Genomic DNA, 17343 nt, shown 5'->3' with positions numbered 1-17343 from the left:
TTTTTTGCTATTTCCTTGTCAGTTTTTTATTAGCTTGTCACTATTACTCAAGAAAATAATGGAGAAAGGGGAGAATAATTTTTCTAGAAAGGGACTATTTTTAAATGTTATATAAAGAAAGGACACTTCTTGATAAAACCTATCATATCGTCAGATATGGCATAAGGAAAAATGAGGGATTTTTTTTTTTGAGACCGAGTCTCACTCTGTCACACAGGGCGGAGTGCAGCGGCACAATCTCGCCTCACTGCAACCTCTGTCCCCTGGGTTCAAGTGATTCTCCTGCTTCAGTCTCCTTGAGTAGCTGGCACTACAGGCGTGTGGCCAAAAGTGAGGGAATTTTGACATATACGTAAAATTATTTTACTTTGAAAACCCAGAACCAACAAGACCAACACGCCCCTCAACTGAAAATCACCTATAGCAGCTGCTTCCTGCCTCCCCTCCTGCCTGTCTGGCACGCAGCTGTTGGATTAATCTTCCCAAATACCTTTTCATCGTGTCACTCCCTTGCCTCAAACCCTTCAAGAGCTGCCCAATACCAACAGTACAAAGCCCACATTCCTTGGCCAGGCATTAAGCCCCCTGTACAACTGGTTTCAATTTTCTTCTCTTGCCTCATTTCCCACTATTCCCTTATAATGTAGCAGCCCATGTGAATTCTCTGGCCCGTCTAGGCAATCACGTTTGAAAAAGCTATACCTTTCTTCTTTTGCTGTCATTTCCTCAAGCTATTCACTGTCTGGGGTGCTCCCCTCCTCCATGTCCTGGCACATCCTTTAGTGCTGGTCTGGATCTTAGTACAAGCTGTCAGGTAGGGTTACCTGTTCTGCAAATGCATCCTGGCTCTGCGTGAGATTTCAAGCTCTATGCAAGCAGGAATGTATCATATGCTTCTCTGTGTCTCCTACCATTTTTAGCACAGTATCTTGTATTGTCCGGCACTGGATAAATAGCTACTGGTTGATATAACAATGGTTACTCTAACACACAAAGCATTAGCCCAGCATCTGATGTGCCCCACTAGTGTCCTTTAGAAATAGCTGGTTCATTACCAAAACCCCTAATTTCTGCCCCCCACAAATCTTCCTATAACATCCTTAAAAGTAAGAGCAAGGCAAGGAATAAAGCAAATAAATCTTGCAAAGTATTTGGGTTGAATTTGCAAAACCTATAAATCTAAACTTCATTTATTCCATATCAAGACTTAATGCCAAAATTCAGGAGGCCGAGGTGGGAGGATCCATTGAGCTGCTGCAGTGAGCCGTGATTGCACCACTGCGCTCCAGCCTGGGTGACAGAGTGGGACCCTGTCTCCAAATAATACATATATGCCAAAATTAAATGATTTTAATACATGGGAATAGTTATTTAAACACTTAAAAATACTCTAGCTATTTAGAAGTAGCTGAATGCAGCATATGTTCAGGATCGCTGGGTCCAGTTTTGCCTGTGAGTGTGATGGCCTGGCTTGGGGAGGGGACTCTGGTTACAACTGCTTAGCAGGACTCGCTGCTCCACATGTCTCTCTCTTTCCTTTCTCCTCACAGCAGACAGAGCTGTGTTTCTCTAATGAACGTCAGGCCATGTCACTCCTCTGCTTAAACCCTGCCAATGGCTTCCCCATTACACCTGCATAAAAATCCAGTCTCTCTCTTTTTTTTTGGTTTGGGGAAACAGGGTCTCTCTCTGTCACCCAGGCTGGAGTGCAGTGGTGTGATCTCAGCTCACTGCAAACTCTGCCTCCAGGCTCAGAGGTTCTCCCACCTTACTCTCCCCAGTAGCTGGGACTACAGGTGCGCACCAGCATGCCTGGCTAATTTTTTTTTTTTTTTTTTTGTAGAGCTGCGGTTTCACTATGTTGGCTAGACTTGTCTCAAACTCCTGACCTCAAGTGATTCTCCCGCCTCAGCCTCCCCAGTAGCTGGGACTAAGGTGCGCACCAGCATGCCTGACTAATTTTTTTTTTTTTTTCTGTAGAGACAGGGTTTCACTATGTTGGCTAGGCTTGTCTCAAACTCCTGACCTCAAGTGATTCTCCCGCCTCAGGCTCCCAAAATGCTGGGATTACAGGCATGAGCCACTGCACCTGGCCAAAAATCCAGTCTCTTTTCATGACTGACAAGGCCCTTTGCTCAGATCTCATCCACCCCTCCCCTTGTCCACCCCTCCCCTCGCCTGCCCCCTCCAGCCACCCTGGCCTTCCCTCTGCCGTCTGTCTTTGTATTTACTGTTCGCCCAACCAAAATCTCTGCCCTTGATCTTTTCCTGGATGGTTCCTTCTGTTCATTCTCAAACATTTCTCTTCAATGAGGTCTTTCTTAATCACTAAATCTAAATTCAGTGCCTCTCATGCCCTCACCTTACCCTCCATCACATCACCCAATTTGAAAAAATATTCCCTACTCGTATCTGAAATAATCACACTTACTAAGTAATGTACTTGCCTGTCTATCTTCTTCCATTAGAAGGAAACACCATGGAGCTTAGTATCTTTTCTGTTTTGATCACCATGGTTTGCCCCAGAAATTACTTTGGCACGAAGCATGTGGTCAGTAACCATCCGTCAAATGAATAAACTTGCCTAAAGTACGCAGCGAGTAAGTGACAGAATGAGCCCTGAAACCCAAGTCTGCCTGTCACTATAACCACTGTGGTGCTGCCTCCTACTCTGTCCAGGTGCTGCTGTGGCCCAGACTCCACTTCACCATCCTTATGCTGAGTGCCCACCTCCTCCAGTGTGTACAGAGCAGAAGCTGGGGATTCAAGATAAATACAACAGAGAGAGCCAGTATGCCTGTCAGTCCAGGAGGAGCAGCCTGCCCGGGGAATCACACGGGACTGGGACCACAGAACCTCATGCCACACCAAGAAGTCATCCCAGAAGTATCAGCTGGAGGGACAATCACACCAAATCACTTATAAGTTTGAAACAACTCGGCACTATTGCCAGTGCATAAGGCAAGGGCATCGATAGAATGGGCAAAAAGAGAAACATCTATGTGGGTTACACTACAGAAGATAAAACAGCAAGATTTACTCGTTCATGAGATATTGGAGACAGTAGGTGCAGGCAATAAAAAAATCTCAAACGGGTTGACTGGGAAGAGGGGTTGTCATTGATAGAGCTCATGCACTTAGAAAGCAGAGGAGGCTTTGCAGTTGAAGCCGGGAGGAACACTGAGGACTGTTTTAGATTTATAGGTCTTGGCATATTGTTGGTGCTCAGAAAAGATTTGTCCAATGTCCCAGATTCCCTTGGGAAGTTAAGAGGCAGGAGAACATTGAGGTAGGGGTAACTGTAAATTCCTCAAGGTCTGGAACCATGTGCCCCTCCCTCCCTCCCTCTCTTCCTTTGCCTGCCTGCCTGCCTGCCTGCCTGCCTTCCTTCCTTCCTTCCTTCCTTCCCTCCTTCCTTCCTCCTTCCTTCCTTCCCTCCTTCCTTCCTTTCCTCTTTCCTTCCTTTCCTTTTTCCTTCCTTCTTTCTTCTTCCTTCCCTCCCTCTTTTCCTTCCTTTCTTCCTCCCTCCTTCCTTCCTACCTCCTTCTCTCCTTGCTTCCTCCTGTCCTCCCTCCCTCTCTTCTTTCCTTCCATCCTCTCCCTTTCTCTCCTTCGTTTATTCTCATTTTCTCTGTTTTCTTTCTTTCTTCATAGCACTTGATATACAACGATTAATATGACAAACACTCCATAAATACTAGTCACATAAGGATTTGAAAAGCAAGACTTAACTAGTTTCTACATCTTAAATATCATTCATGTTCCATGGAATTTCACACAGCATGAAGAATAATAACCTTAAGTTCAAATAGATCTGCCCACTACACTTTTTCAATATCTGAGGCAATTATGATTCACTTTCCTCATTTGAAATTTGGAGCCAAACAACCCCCTATAGCGTTCTTGTGAGAGTTACCAAAAATAATGTACTCGGGATGTTCAGCAGGATGCTTGAATCATAACTGACACTTAATAAGTGATGCATCATTAATAGTGCCTCGATTTTCCTCATTTCATGTTGGGCTTTTGAGAATTGTTATGTAAGTTTAGAGAAGTACATGCCAATCTTAAACTCGAGCTAGTAATCTTACGTTATCTTCATTAGAAAACATCTATCAAGTGTCTAATTTCACGTGATATTTTGAAAGTGGAACTATAAAATTCAGGAGTAATGTTACTACTACCAAACTTTATCCAAAACACAAAGAAAGCTTACAGTGTCTAATAACACAATGACAAGTTAAACGTTAAATTTTACTTCAACCTACTTCCACCAGCCCACTTATGTGAATATTATCTTCTTCCCTCTAAAAATAATATTGCATCAGCGTTATTTCACAAAACAGAACAGAACTCAGTGCTTGTATGTTTATTTTCTGTTATATTTCTCCATATTCGCTTGTCTATCTCAACCGCAGTATATACCCAACCAATTATTTCAGTTTCCCTGTAAAGAAGCAAAAGTAGAAAACACAGCCTTAAAAAAATCCATTCTTGCCAATATTCCGATCAAACTCTTATGCTAGCTAACGCATACTCTGTGGTCTCTATTATTAATCTGAGATGGCGGCCTTTTGGGGACAGAATATTCCTCACAGAAGTTCATCACTGGCTAGCACTGGCATTGATCATTTTGTGATCCTTCATAAATGATTTAAAAATTTAAAATTAGAAAAATTTAAAAATTAGAAAAATATTACATAAGAATACTACAGGGATTGACTTCTTGAGCCCTACTGACCTAAAATTACTTGAAATGTTAAATGTGTTGGAAAAGAGTAATGGAACACGACCAACTGTCAGACAAAGGGATGCAGATTATGTTTCCTGGTACCGAGACTGCTTTAAAGACGTAAACGTCTATATGGCATGATTCGGCAACAATTTATTTGCAATTTAACAACGTAGTAAAGTCAAACATTACCATTTATTGCCAGTTGGAAAGGGGAAAAAAATGGGAAACTCTGTGGCTAGGGAAGGATTCTGTAGTCTGGCACATTTGCTGGTTCTTAAATTAACTGCTTTTCTGAACGAGCTTTCCTATGAGTGTGTGGTAGCCCATTGTTCTTCTGACTAATTCGGATTGCTTGAGGCCACGGAATCATTGAGTGGTTCCATTCATGAACAGCAGATGATGTATGACAAGGCTGTAATGCTCTTAGGAGGAAGTTAGCTACCAAGAGCTGTACTATACCAGAGGGGGTTTTGATAAAACTTCCATCCAGGCTACAAATTGTAGACATTGATTTGAAATAAATTGTGACTGATGATCAGTCGATGACGATTTCCAAAATCATTATGCCGTCAGTAATTTATCAAGGTAATGATATTTGTGTCCCTGATGTCACATTCATCCTGTACTAAGGGACTGAAGAACATGCTGTGAGTTTTAAAAGCCCTTATTAAGAACCAACTGGTTGTGTTATACTTCCAACTGTAATCAGTGGGATGGCTACAAGTGAATAAAACATTTAAAAAATCCTGCTAGGTTTGTAATAAGATTCTTTCAACAAAATCTTCTATAGCACGAAGGCAGAGATCTTATGCTTACAGCATTTTAATTAAATCTCCCTTATCAAGATCGTTCAGCATAGTTTGCCAATATGCTTTGGAAAGGGCTATTACAGCACGCTGGGCAGAGCAATCTGCCAAAGAACCTCCTCTTAACCCTCCTGGACCATTTTTTTTTTCTTCCCAGTATATTTCCGTTCCCTTTTAGATTGCTGTTATTTCTTAACAACTGTGATTCTTCAGCATGTGTATAGTCAACAGATGCCTCCACATCCTGCATTTATTCCTGTTAGATTTCAAAATTGCTGAACAATATTCCCACCCTTATTCAGAAAAAAAGCTAATGACATTAAACACTAAATGTCATAAGTATCTCTTCACCAAAAGGGAAAGTGAGCTGAGAAAGTCAACGAGAGTGATATAATTAACACAATTAACAAACGTGTTTTGAGATTGCCATTATAAAATGAATTACGATTAGATTTCAAATGTTATAGGATCATTTATATTTTCACGGAACATGGTTTAAATACATATAACCCAATATAGTTTTGAGAATTTCATGAATAATTCTAGTTTGGCAACGTAAAAGTTTAACTAAAGTTACAATAAAGCAAAATACTTTGGTTCGAATCAGAAGATAGAATGTTGGATATTTGTTTTTAAAACTCTATGTATCCAGTTGGTGGAGATAAATTCCCATGAGGAGATCATGCATCTAACTCATGTCCAGAAGATCCACAGTTAGAGATCAAATAATCAATAAAATTACTTGACATTGAGTACACAAACTTCAGTTTTTCTAAACACTAAAGAGTAAGTAGATAAAACTATAGCTCTACAAATGCCTATTTGTTTTAGAAAAATAAATGCCTGTCTTTGTTAGTCTGAGATAACTGGCATGGCTCTGTGATCTCACCTCTTAAGGTATTTGCATACTGTCTGGCTATGCTTCCTGGCTTTTATTATTTATTCTTATTGTGGTAAAATACACATAACGTTTATCACTTTAACCATTTTTAAGTGTAAGATTCAGTGGCATTAAGTACGTTCGCAGTGTTCTGAAACCATCACCACTATGCTGCCTTTCTTATTTTTAAGCTGTTGCTCATCTTCACTTTGTCACCTGTAAAACAGGAACCAGGATTATAATAGCAACTTCATATTGTTTTGTGAGAATGACATGAGATGATATGTGTAATGCTTGCCTGGTATATACAAAGCACTGAAATATTGATACAGACTCTTGCTCTTTTGAGTTGTTTTCTTCTAATGTAGACATTACCTAACTCTTTTAAGAGCAAAAATAATTACTGGAATAGCACAAAGGAATAACTTACATTTATTTTATAGAGATGGCTATGTGTTACAAGTGCTTCCACAAATGTCTCATTGGTACCTCACCATAAAGCCCCTTGCAACAAACAAGAAGTCCAGATTTTGTTTTTTGATTTTGAATAGGAAAAGTGAACCCCATGAAAAAGTTTTAAATAGGAAAACTGAACCCCCTGAAAGAGTAAATGATTTACCCAAAGTCCCACAGTCAGTGAGTGGTGGAGGAAGGACCTGAACCTAGCACCTGCCACTCAGGGGGTACCCAATTATAAATGTTTGTTGAATAATAAATGAAGGAAAAGAAGTTAAGGTTTCTGACATTAAGTTCTCTCTTCCTTCTGCCACACAACACTGACTTATTCGTGTCCAGCCCATCAGGTGTCCACACATCACCCGATTTTTTAGTGTCCCGCTTTTATTTAGTGCTCCCATTTGCTAAGACCTTCTCCTGTAAGGTATGAAAAGCCTGAGGATCCACTGTGGGTTCTTACTTCTTTAAATTCTTTGAAGTTGACCTTTCTCTTGGTTTGGCTGGAAAGACATACCCTGAGTTGACTTTTCTCTTGGTTTGTTCAGAAAGAGGTACCCTGGGTCATTAAAACTGGAGCTCTGAATTTGATGGTCTGCTCAACAGGTAGGCAAGTGGCTTTGGAGATCATTTAAAATCTATGACCCAGGCTTTCTTTGGGCATGTAGAAGATATTTGTCAAGAAGCAAATAGCTTTGTAGACTTAAAACGTCGCAGTGGTCGCTGTATTTTATGTGCTTATAGGCCTCTGAGCAAGGTTTAGAATTCAGAGGATGATGAAAGGGGTACCAACCCTACACGGTACTGATGTTTTCCTAAGCGTGTTTAGTTAGGTAAATATTGCTTTTCCTTACTATGCTTGTATGCTTATTCTTTTTGAAAATTATTGTTTGTCTTTTAGTGTGGATGTGCATGCCTGTGTGTGCGTGTGTGCGCGTGTATGCGTGCGTGTGCGTGCGTGTGAGTGCGTGTGTGCGTTTGCGTGCGTGTGAGTGCGTGTGTGCGTTTGCATGCGTGCTTACGTATATGTGTACGCGCACATGCGCACACTGTTGATTCAGTGCTTGTTGGAATACCAGGAAAAGGAGGGCTTGTATCTATCCTACAGATGGGAGATCTTTAAAAGCATCAGATTTGAAATGACACAACCCTGTCTAATGGTTTTACTCTTCTGGGAGTGCTAAAACTCACCTTGGGCTATCCTGATGCAGCATCTATCCCATGAGGGTTGTGGTGTATTTCTATGCTGGGTAACTCAGACTTTGGGACATGGAGTGCTGCAATCGGCTATGTTCTGTGGTTTGAACTTTGAGAGTGCTGGGAGGGGTATGGCATGAATGCTAAGGCGATTTGGAACCTGTAGGTGGGTTTGCCCCAAAGAAAGTTAGAAAGTCATATTACGATAGTTCGTAAAAGTATTCTCTCAGAGGAAAGTGGCCTGCAGAGGAACAAAGCCAGGAAATAAGGGGGTCTCGTAGTGGAGAAGGAGGCATCATGACGCTTGAGTATTTTCTATAAAAGAAGTATCTCTTTGGGAAGTGGGTTTCCGATCACTTGCACCAGAGTGACCTGAGATTGAAAATGCAGTTCATCCTTTTCCCATTCCCAGCTTTATCCCGTCTGTCCGCTCCCACAGCAGCTAAGCATGGGATATGAAATGGCTTCACCTCCAGTGGCGATGTAATTTGAAAACTAAATAATTTTGGATGTGCGGAACGGAGCGAAGGAGAAAACTGGAAATAAAAGGCAATATACTTAACTATTTTAAGAGAAAGGTAACTTGGGCTGTGTCTTAAAAACACTCTGTGGAACAAAGGATGCTTTATTAGAGTAATGGAAAATAAGTTCTAAGACCAATATTTCACCCATCATATTTAGAATATTTTAATATTAAAATTTAAAATATAGAACACATTGGCACATCACAAAGCAGCAGTAATTCACCTAGTTAAAAAAAATGTAAGGAGAATACATGTATTTCATGCAAATAATAATTTTATAGCAATAACATGGTTTGCAGAGTTGTAAAAATTATAATTCAAAATCTAAAAAACCTCTCAATATAACAAGTACTACTGTACTATAGAAATATGGATTTTTGTTCAACTTTTCAAGTTTTGAGAAATATAAACTTCCTATGTGGCTTTTTCAAACAAATGCCATTTAAAAATATTTTAAATGTCATATGAAAGAAGCAAATACCAAAATTTATTTCTAGACATATTTGATACAAAAATGTATCAAATTTATATTAACAGCATATACGATGATTAAATTAAAATTTAATCTCTTGTTAATCAAATCATGTTGACTAACAAAGTACAATTAAAGCTGTTGAAGATATCGTCATAATTTTTAAGTAAAGAAAGGGTTACTGAGAAATAGGAGAAAAATGAGAATTGAGAGTAAGGAGAGTAGAAAGAAGTAAAAATAAAAATAAAGATAAAAAGAAATCAGCAAGGAAGAAATAACGAGTGAAGGAATTGGGAAATATAGGAAGGAAAAGGGGGAAGGAGAATGGTGGGAGGGAAAGAGAGAGAAGAGAAAGGCAAGAAGGGAGAAAGAGGATTTAAATTTGACAAGGAATATTCAAGGTCGGGGGCTGGAGGAAGACCCTGTGTGTGTGTGTGTGTGTGGTGTGTGTGTGGTGTGTGTGTCAGAGAGAGAGAGAGAGAGAGAGAGAGAGATGCTTTTAATCCCAATATGCAGTCAAGCCAAAAGAGAGAGAGAGAGAGAGAGAGAGAGAGAGATGCTTTTAATCCCAATATGCAGTCAAGCCAAACACAGCAGCCATGCCTAGCTAATCCCCCTTCCTCTTAAAGGGGAGTAACATTGATTTTGGTCTTTCATTCAACCCATGGCAGAACTATAGAGATTATCCTTGTGTCTGTCAGCAGATCATAACGGGTATTTCAGAATTTTCTAAGATAATTTAGAAAAATTCCAACGATGTCTGTGTAATGTCATACAAAAGGACGTGGGGGAAACTCAACATACATCAACTTGAAGGATGACACCATCTTCCATTAGCTTGCTTTTGCTTTGACTTTTTAAGTGGCTTTTAAAAACATTTTTGAATTTTTAAACACATTAAAGAAATACTATAATGCTTTTTAGTGTGTGAGTATGTAAAGTACATTTTTTCTGCAGCATAATTGAAATCTAATTAATCATTTTCTCTAGAGATTTTTTTAAAGACAACTTATTGTGACAACAATAGGAAAATGACTTTGCTCATCATTGCTGAAAATGTTTCTGTTGGGGCAACAATATAATTTTATGAAAGCTTGCACACATTTATTAGTTATAGTCACACAATTTACAAATGAAATTAACAGTCCAACTGAGATGCCTGTATACTCTCACATCTTTCTCAGAATAAGAATTGTTTCTTCATCTTTTAAAACAAGAAACTGATTTATATAGCCATTTCAGTTATACTAATGTCTTTTCCATTCACAAATTAGGGATGTAATGTTCTTCCTTTAGTTGTAGACTGGTATATTAAGCACTTTTACTTATGACTGTGTTACTGCTGATATAATTCTCTGGAAGACCCCTCACTGTAGCTGAAATGTGAATGCTCGGTTGTACTGTTTATGAGTGAACTGTAAATTTTAATGTCAAATGGTTATTTTCTGCTTATCCATCTGTAGCTCACAAAAACAAATGGATGTGTGGGTTGTTCTATACGTTGGCTCAAAAAGGAACTCAGATTGTGGCATCAACTCAAACAATCCCTAAGAGCAGCCTGTTCTCTCTACGAGAATTCCAGAAGCGAAAAGGTTTGGAGCTCCTGGATGACTCCAGTTGCCCCAAACTGTGTTTTACATTCGAAAAATTAGCCTTGGCGATTCTGGGATGACCCTGATTCATCACATCACTTTTATTCCATTGTAAACACATTCTTACATCCCTCAATTTATTTTTGTCCTTAAACAAATTTATTATTTGGGATTTGGATATTTCCAATATGTATTATATCATTACACTTACCACCAAGAATCTCGGTAATAAGTGAATCTAAAAACCTTTAGTATTCGTTTTGATGTTGAGGTTGATTTGATGATTGACATCTGTCACGGTAAAGGCACTCAGCTTTCCATTATCAATACAGTGTTAACACAGGCAGCTAGAACACTGTTTGTGGACACATGATAACTGAGTTGGATACTGAGTACCCACCATCCTTCATATTGCACTGCAGTGAGGTCATGCATGAAAATAATAACGTGGACATTTTTAGAAGAGCTCGTTTCTGTTGCGTCCCATCCATAGACTGTAAAGGACTTTGAATCTACTTCTGGCTTCATCACCACCAATCTTAGCCCAAGCTTCTTCATGTTTCTGTTTCCTTGTTTGTAAAATAAGAGTCACTAGATGACCTATAAAGCTTCTAGCTTAAATGTTCAACTCCGTGCACTTGGACTTTAACTTAAGGTTTCACAGGAGAGCACAAGAGACATTGGCAGGTTTTGTTCTTTCTTAATTCACTTCAGTTTTGAGATGAGATTCTAAACTCTATTATTTCTAAAAATAGAAATGTATTGATTTGTCTGTTGGCACTAGAATAGATAAAGGGCGCAATGCAAAAGTGTCACTATATTTCATACAGTTTTGTGCACCCAATCAACAATAATAGTTTAAAAATAACTAAAACAACTCTCTGGTCTTTAACTTCAGTTTCAAATAATATTTCTTGTATAAACAAGGACTGACATTGTGAATTTTAGTCTTTTCAGTCCTGAGCCGGTTTTGCAATTACACATACCCTGGAATACAACTTTTTGACTTAAAGATTATACTCTAATATAGACTTTCGTTCAAGTTATTTATAAATAATCTTTAAAAGAAACCCTGATTTTAGCTCTAATATACAAGCTTGGCAAGTTAATATTCTTAATTAATATTATATACCTATGCGTACGTACACACATAGTATAGTTTGCCAAAATACATATAATTTATATATAATACATATTTATACAAAGCACATAGTTGGTATGTCTATCAATATATTTCTATTTGCATATAAATATATATATTTTATAGATGTTATATCAATCATACATTATAATACGTTATATAACATGTTATGATCAGTATAATGTTTTTCCCCCAAGAAAGGAGGAAAGATAAGAAGTAAATGCAACAATTTTCGTTGTTAAGTGGATTTAACTTTTCCTGAAAACATATGGGTCATAGAAAGCCCACGAGTAGGGTAGGATTGCAGACAGATTGAAAGGGAACCAGTGCAAATGATACCTCCTCAAATTTAACAGTTATCTCTTTACCTTTAATATGATTATGGCACCATGGCTATTTTTACTTAAAAAAAAATAGTGACCCTCAAGAGCAAGGCTGATTTACTCTTTTATTTTCCAAATTTAACCAGTGAAAATTACCTTAATGCTAAAGGTTTCGGTGTGTAAAGCTGTGAAATTACTAATTCACTTGTATTCTCTGTTATAATGTTTTCCATATGGATGGGATTTTCATATCTAAAATAGATCCATATGGAAATTGTGAAGCCATGAATTTCCTCCTGATGTAGCAACTAAGCTTCCAGCTGCTGGTGTTCGGAAAGCAGCATTGTCTCACTGCAGGACAGTAAGGTCCCTGCAAACCCCATCGTTGCCACACTTTGGGACGCTGGGCCTAAGGGATGGGAGAGCAGCTCCTATTTTGGCTGCATTGAACAAAATTTACTTTTGTTAAAGGATTAATTCCATTGCCACAATCTACTAGTTCTATATTTAAATTCATTTGTATGCAAAAATATTATTTCTTACAGTGTGGTCTGTAAATCATTAGCATCAGAATCACCTGTGGTAGTTGTTGTAACACAGATTCCTGGGCTCCAAATGCATGATTTAGGGCAGAGATCCTGTGTGGGGTTTCTCTCCATTATTTCCCAGAATGTAGTACATAGTCTAACATACAGTGGTCAATTAATAAATATTTGTTCAGGGAATCGACTAATGAACACCAAAGAATAAGAATCATCACTTTAAAATAAAGGAAAAAAATGAATTGAGTAAATACAGACCCAGGCAAAATTGTCTTGTCTCTTAATAATCTTCAAACAATTGTTTAGCTCTTAATAATCTTCAAATAATCATTTTCTCTTAATAATCTTCAAAAAATGGAACCAAAATGATTCAAACAAAATTCTTACTAAATCTTTAAGTTGTGTCAACAGGAAAATTAGGTTTATGTTACCACAGTCTCCCCTGGAGAGAGCCTTACAAAGACATAAAATATCCTATTAAACAATCTAGAATGCAACCTACAAACAAGCTGTTTCTAGAAGTTTTTTTCTCCTTCAGTCCTGCAGAGAAGCTCAAATCCTTAGCAGTGTTCTCTATTTTTTCAAAGCAAGATTTTTTAAAAAAGATAGCACTTCAAAATTTCAAAATATTTTCATATGTTTATTGTTATTATTTATAGACAAACTCCAAGTGACTTATGAATTTTAGACAATAAGCAGTTCTAATGTTTTAAAGATATTCATAGAAAACCATATAGTCGGGGAAATAGTAAAAATGGCAGGAAAGAGGTCTTGAAATATATTAAAAAACCATGTAGGAAAATGACTTCAAATGCCTACAAGTAAATAGCACAGTGAAGAAAAAGCGTGCACGTGAGAGAGTTCAGAAGGGGCTTTCAAATATTACAAAGAACCTTAGTGTAAATAGGAACGACCAGGCTCTGAAAGCTTATAAGTAAGAAAATGAAGAAAGGTGCAAGATGCCAATAGGACAGAATAAGAGGCTCAAGCCTGAATAATCGTTCCCTGAGAGAAGCACATTTGCCCTCTTCCAGTTTGAACAGGATTCAGGAACACAGGCTGTAACCTGTAGTAATGACTAATATATCTTTGTAGAAATTCAGGAAATGGTTTATCTTCAGTGTGAGACCAATTAAATTTCTTGCTCTTACAAGTCTTGTTTTTAGGTATAGAGCGTTAATAAATGCACGAATGCAGGAAGGTCTTACCAGTCATGTGGTGCAAAGACCAAAGCAGGTAGAAATTTTATAACTGGATCTCCGTGCCTGACCTTGCACTTGATGGAGAGGAATGGCAAGGTAAGTGTGCCAGATAGGGAGGTTGCACGAACACCTAATTCTGTATTAAGGTTGTATGTATGTGTGTGTATGTGTATATATTAGAGATATAATATATATTTCCTTCCCCATCCGCTAACATTTTAACCTAAAAAATAGAGATTTGTCTAGTAGATTTCACATTCTACCATTTAAAACAATCACTACAGAGATGAGTAAATGTGAAAAATTAAGTCCATGTGATCTATAGATTTCCTGGTTATATAGTAAAGTTTGTACAAAATCATCTCACTGTCATCACTTAACATTTCATGATTCAAATCATCTGAATCTTATTACTATGGAGCTTCAATGCACATATTCAAATACTCCCGTTAAAATATTTTTAAAAAAATTCTGCTTACTAAAAAGTCTCAAGTTTTGAAAAGGATAGAAAAAATTTCGTAGAAAACAATTCCTAGAACAAAGTCAATGTAGTAGGACATTTAATTGAATGTCTTTAATTAGACAAATTTAGAAACAAAGTAGACTTATTGATCCCCAATACTTAAATATCACATTGCACGAATAACAAATTATATAAAATATGCAAAATAATAGTACATTAGCTTAAACAACACTAATAAATTGCAAAGCTTAGCATAAAATTGAAAATCACTAATGGAACGCTATGCAGTTTGTTCATGCAACAAGCGAAGACTCATACATAATGTAAGAGTACAACTGTTAGCAGCAGGCTGAGGGAGGACCATTTAAATGCGTTTTTATGGACAAGCTGGATTGATATGGGAAGTGGTTCCTGAGGAGATTCCACTTACCCCGAGGAGCATCTTGGGAGATTGTCATAATTTTCCACTTGTATCTGAAACTCCTATTATTTAGATCATCTGTATCCTCTACATCCAACTTTATAAGGAGAAATAAATAGAATTAAAGAACTGATATAAAATCATCAGTAATAAAGGTCATTTCAGCTGGGGTGTTCTCCCACAGCATATTTCCATGTCGTATTTTCTATGGTTTGAATGTGTCCCCCGAAGTTCATATGCTGAAAACTTAATCCCCAATGCAACAGTGTTGAGAGATGGCGTGATTACGTCATGAGGGCTTTGCCTTCATGAATGGGTTAATGGCCTCATCTCAGGAGTGGGTTAGTTACCGTGGGAGTAGGCTCCAATAGAAGGATGAGTTTGGCATCCTTCCCTCTGTCTCTCTTTCACACACTCTTTTGCCCTTCCGCCTTCCACCAGGGGATGAGGCAGCACGGTAAGAAGGCCCTCGGCCGGGCGCGGTGGCTCATGTCTGTAATCCCAGCACTTTGGGAAGCCGAGGCGGGCGGATCACGAGGTCAGGAGTTTGAGACCAGTCTGGCTAACACGGTGAAACCCTGTCTCTACTAAAAATACAAAAATTAGCCGGGCATGGTGGCGGGCGCCTGTAATCCCAGCTACTTGGGAGGCTAAGGCAGGAGAATCGCTTGAACCTGGGAGGCAGAAGCTGCAGTGAGCCCAGATCACGCCACTGCACTCCAGCCTGGGCAACAGGGAGGGACTCTGTCTCAAAAAAAAAAAAAAAAAAAAAAAAAGAAGGCCCTTACCAGAGGCGGCGCCTCACTCTCAAAGTTCCAAGCCTCCAGAATATTTATCCAGATAAATTTCTTTACTTTATAAACTATCCAGTCTCCGGTGTTCTATGATAGCAGCAGAAAAAAGACTGAGACAATATTTAAGTTCTATCTTCTGTAAATTTAATAAAAAGTTCTTCATTCTGCAGACAACACTTACTGTGATGAAAGCTAAAAATTTGCCTAAAAGATGAGACTCAAATTCTTAGTATACTGGAGCCTCACAAGATTTAAGATTCAATATCATGCAGAAGTTAGTATATATCAGGGGCTACCTTGGACCCCATTCCAGGAAAATGAGTTATTGACCATATGACAAGCAGCTTGTTAGGACTGTGTTTCAACCCTAAGTTGGTCCCCAGGTGTGGAGATTGACGATAACATTATTAAGTAAAGCTCTAGTGTTTTCTACTTTCATTTTTACCTTAATATCACCTCTAAATTTAATTGGTATTTCAAAAGAGAATATAGTTTGAATTTGAACATTCTGTATCTAAAGGTGAGTGTAAGGATGAGTTTGAAGGTGATATGAAGTTGTCAAAAGTCATAAAGCTGCTACTAATTTCAAGATAAAAATAAATTGCGTTACTGAAGGAAAAGCTTAGTTAATACAACAGGGAATATAATAACGAGTTCACCTAATATAGTCCCTAAAAGTGAAGAGAAGGTTTTAGTCAAAGAAACTTAGAGAAGATGGAATCTGTTTGTAACAAAACACTCTAGGGATACAGAGTAAGTAAAAATAGAGGTTTGTCCTTCACTCATTTCTATCCTCAATGGCTCATTTATGAGCTTCTTCTGAATTATGATCCTGAAGCCTCACTTAAGAATTAGGAAAGATGCAAATATATACTATGTCCATCCATCATATTGTCTATGATACTTTAGTGATCAATAATATCAATACACACAATTTCAATGTTAACATTTCCTCAAAAAAAGATAATTTGAAGCATAATTAATGCCATGATGTGTACCTAACCTTAGAGATGTCTGGACTTGGTCTACCATAAACAATTGTGGTTATGCTCAGGTGACCTCTTAACATCTTAAGCTAATTGACCCAGCCAGAGAACACCTGCTTCATGCATATAATTTGCTGCTACTGAGCTTCAAATAGCGAAAGGAACAGCGAAAAGGGAGTTGAAGAGAAATATTTAAAATGTGGTGCAAATATTAAGTTTTAAGAGATTGTTATAAAACTCATATATAGGGAATTGGTTAGTTATGCACTTAAGTCATGCCAATTTAAAAGCTTGTTATAAGAATAAAAGAAGAGAATGAATTAAACAGGCAGATATAGAATTAGATATTTTAAATAGAATAGAGGCTTAGAGTAAAATAGATATCAATAAAAGTAAAAAATGACCACTGGTAAAAGAGTAACAGTAGCTTATTTCCCTCTTGATTTTCATGGATAATTAAAACACATTGAATTCCCAGCTCTTCTTTTTAGGAAGATCACAGGTGATCCTACAAAGCGTCTTATCTATTATTTGATTATTTTGCTAATATGTAATTATTACATTTGACTAGCCCTTTAATTTATTTAATAACAATGCTTATAAATGTTATCAGCAGAATATATTCTTTTAATTTTGCATATAATCAACAGTCTTCAACTCAGAAAAAACTATGATACAGTAAATATATATAGATATGTGAAATATGATGAAGAGAATCCACATATGTAGATGTGGAATATAACAAGTCAAGGCCACTTTATCTATAAAACTCCCCTTTGAGTTGATTTGAGTTTATCGGTTTCAACAGTTAA

At 37.8% G+C, this 17343-nt stretch overlaps 1 protein-coding gene across 1 annotated transcript in view; it reads right to left on the bottom strand.

The window, feature by feature from the left end:
• The window catches only part of TENM3 (teneurin transmembrane protein 3), a 1583118-nt gene that overhangs the window by 934112 nt on the left and 631663 nt on the right, over positions 1 to 17343 (bottom strand). The window lies entirely within an intron of this gene.

Source organism: Nomascus leucogenys, chromosome 7b (assembly GCF_006542625.1).
Source record: "Nomascus leucogenys isolate Asia chromosome 7b, Asia_NLE_v1, whole genome shotgun sequence".
Lineage (NCBI taxonomy): Eukaryota > Metazoa > Chordata > Mammalia > Primates > Hylobatidae > Nomascus > Nomascus leucogenys.
Note: the sequence above shows the minus strand (reverse complement) of the source record. Positions and strands in the feature narration are given on the sequence as shown.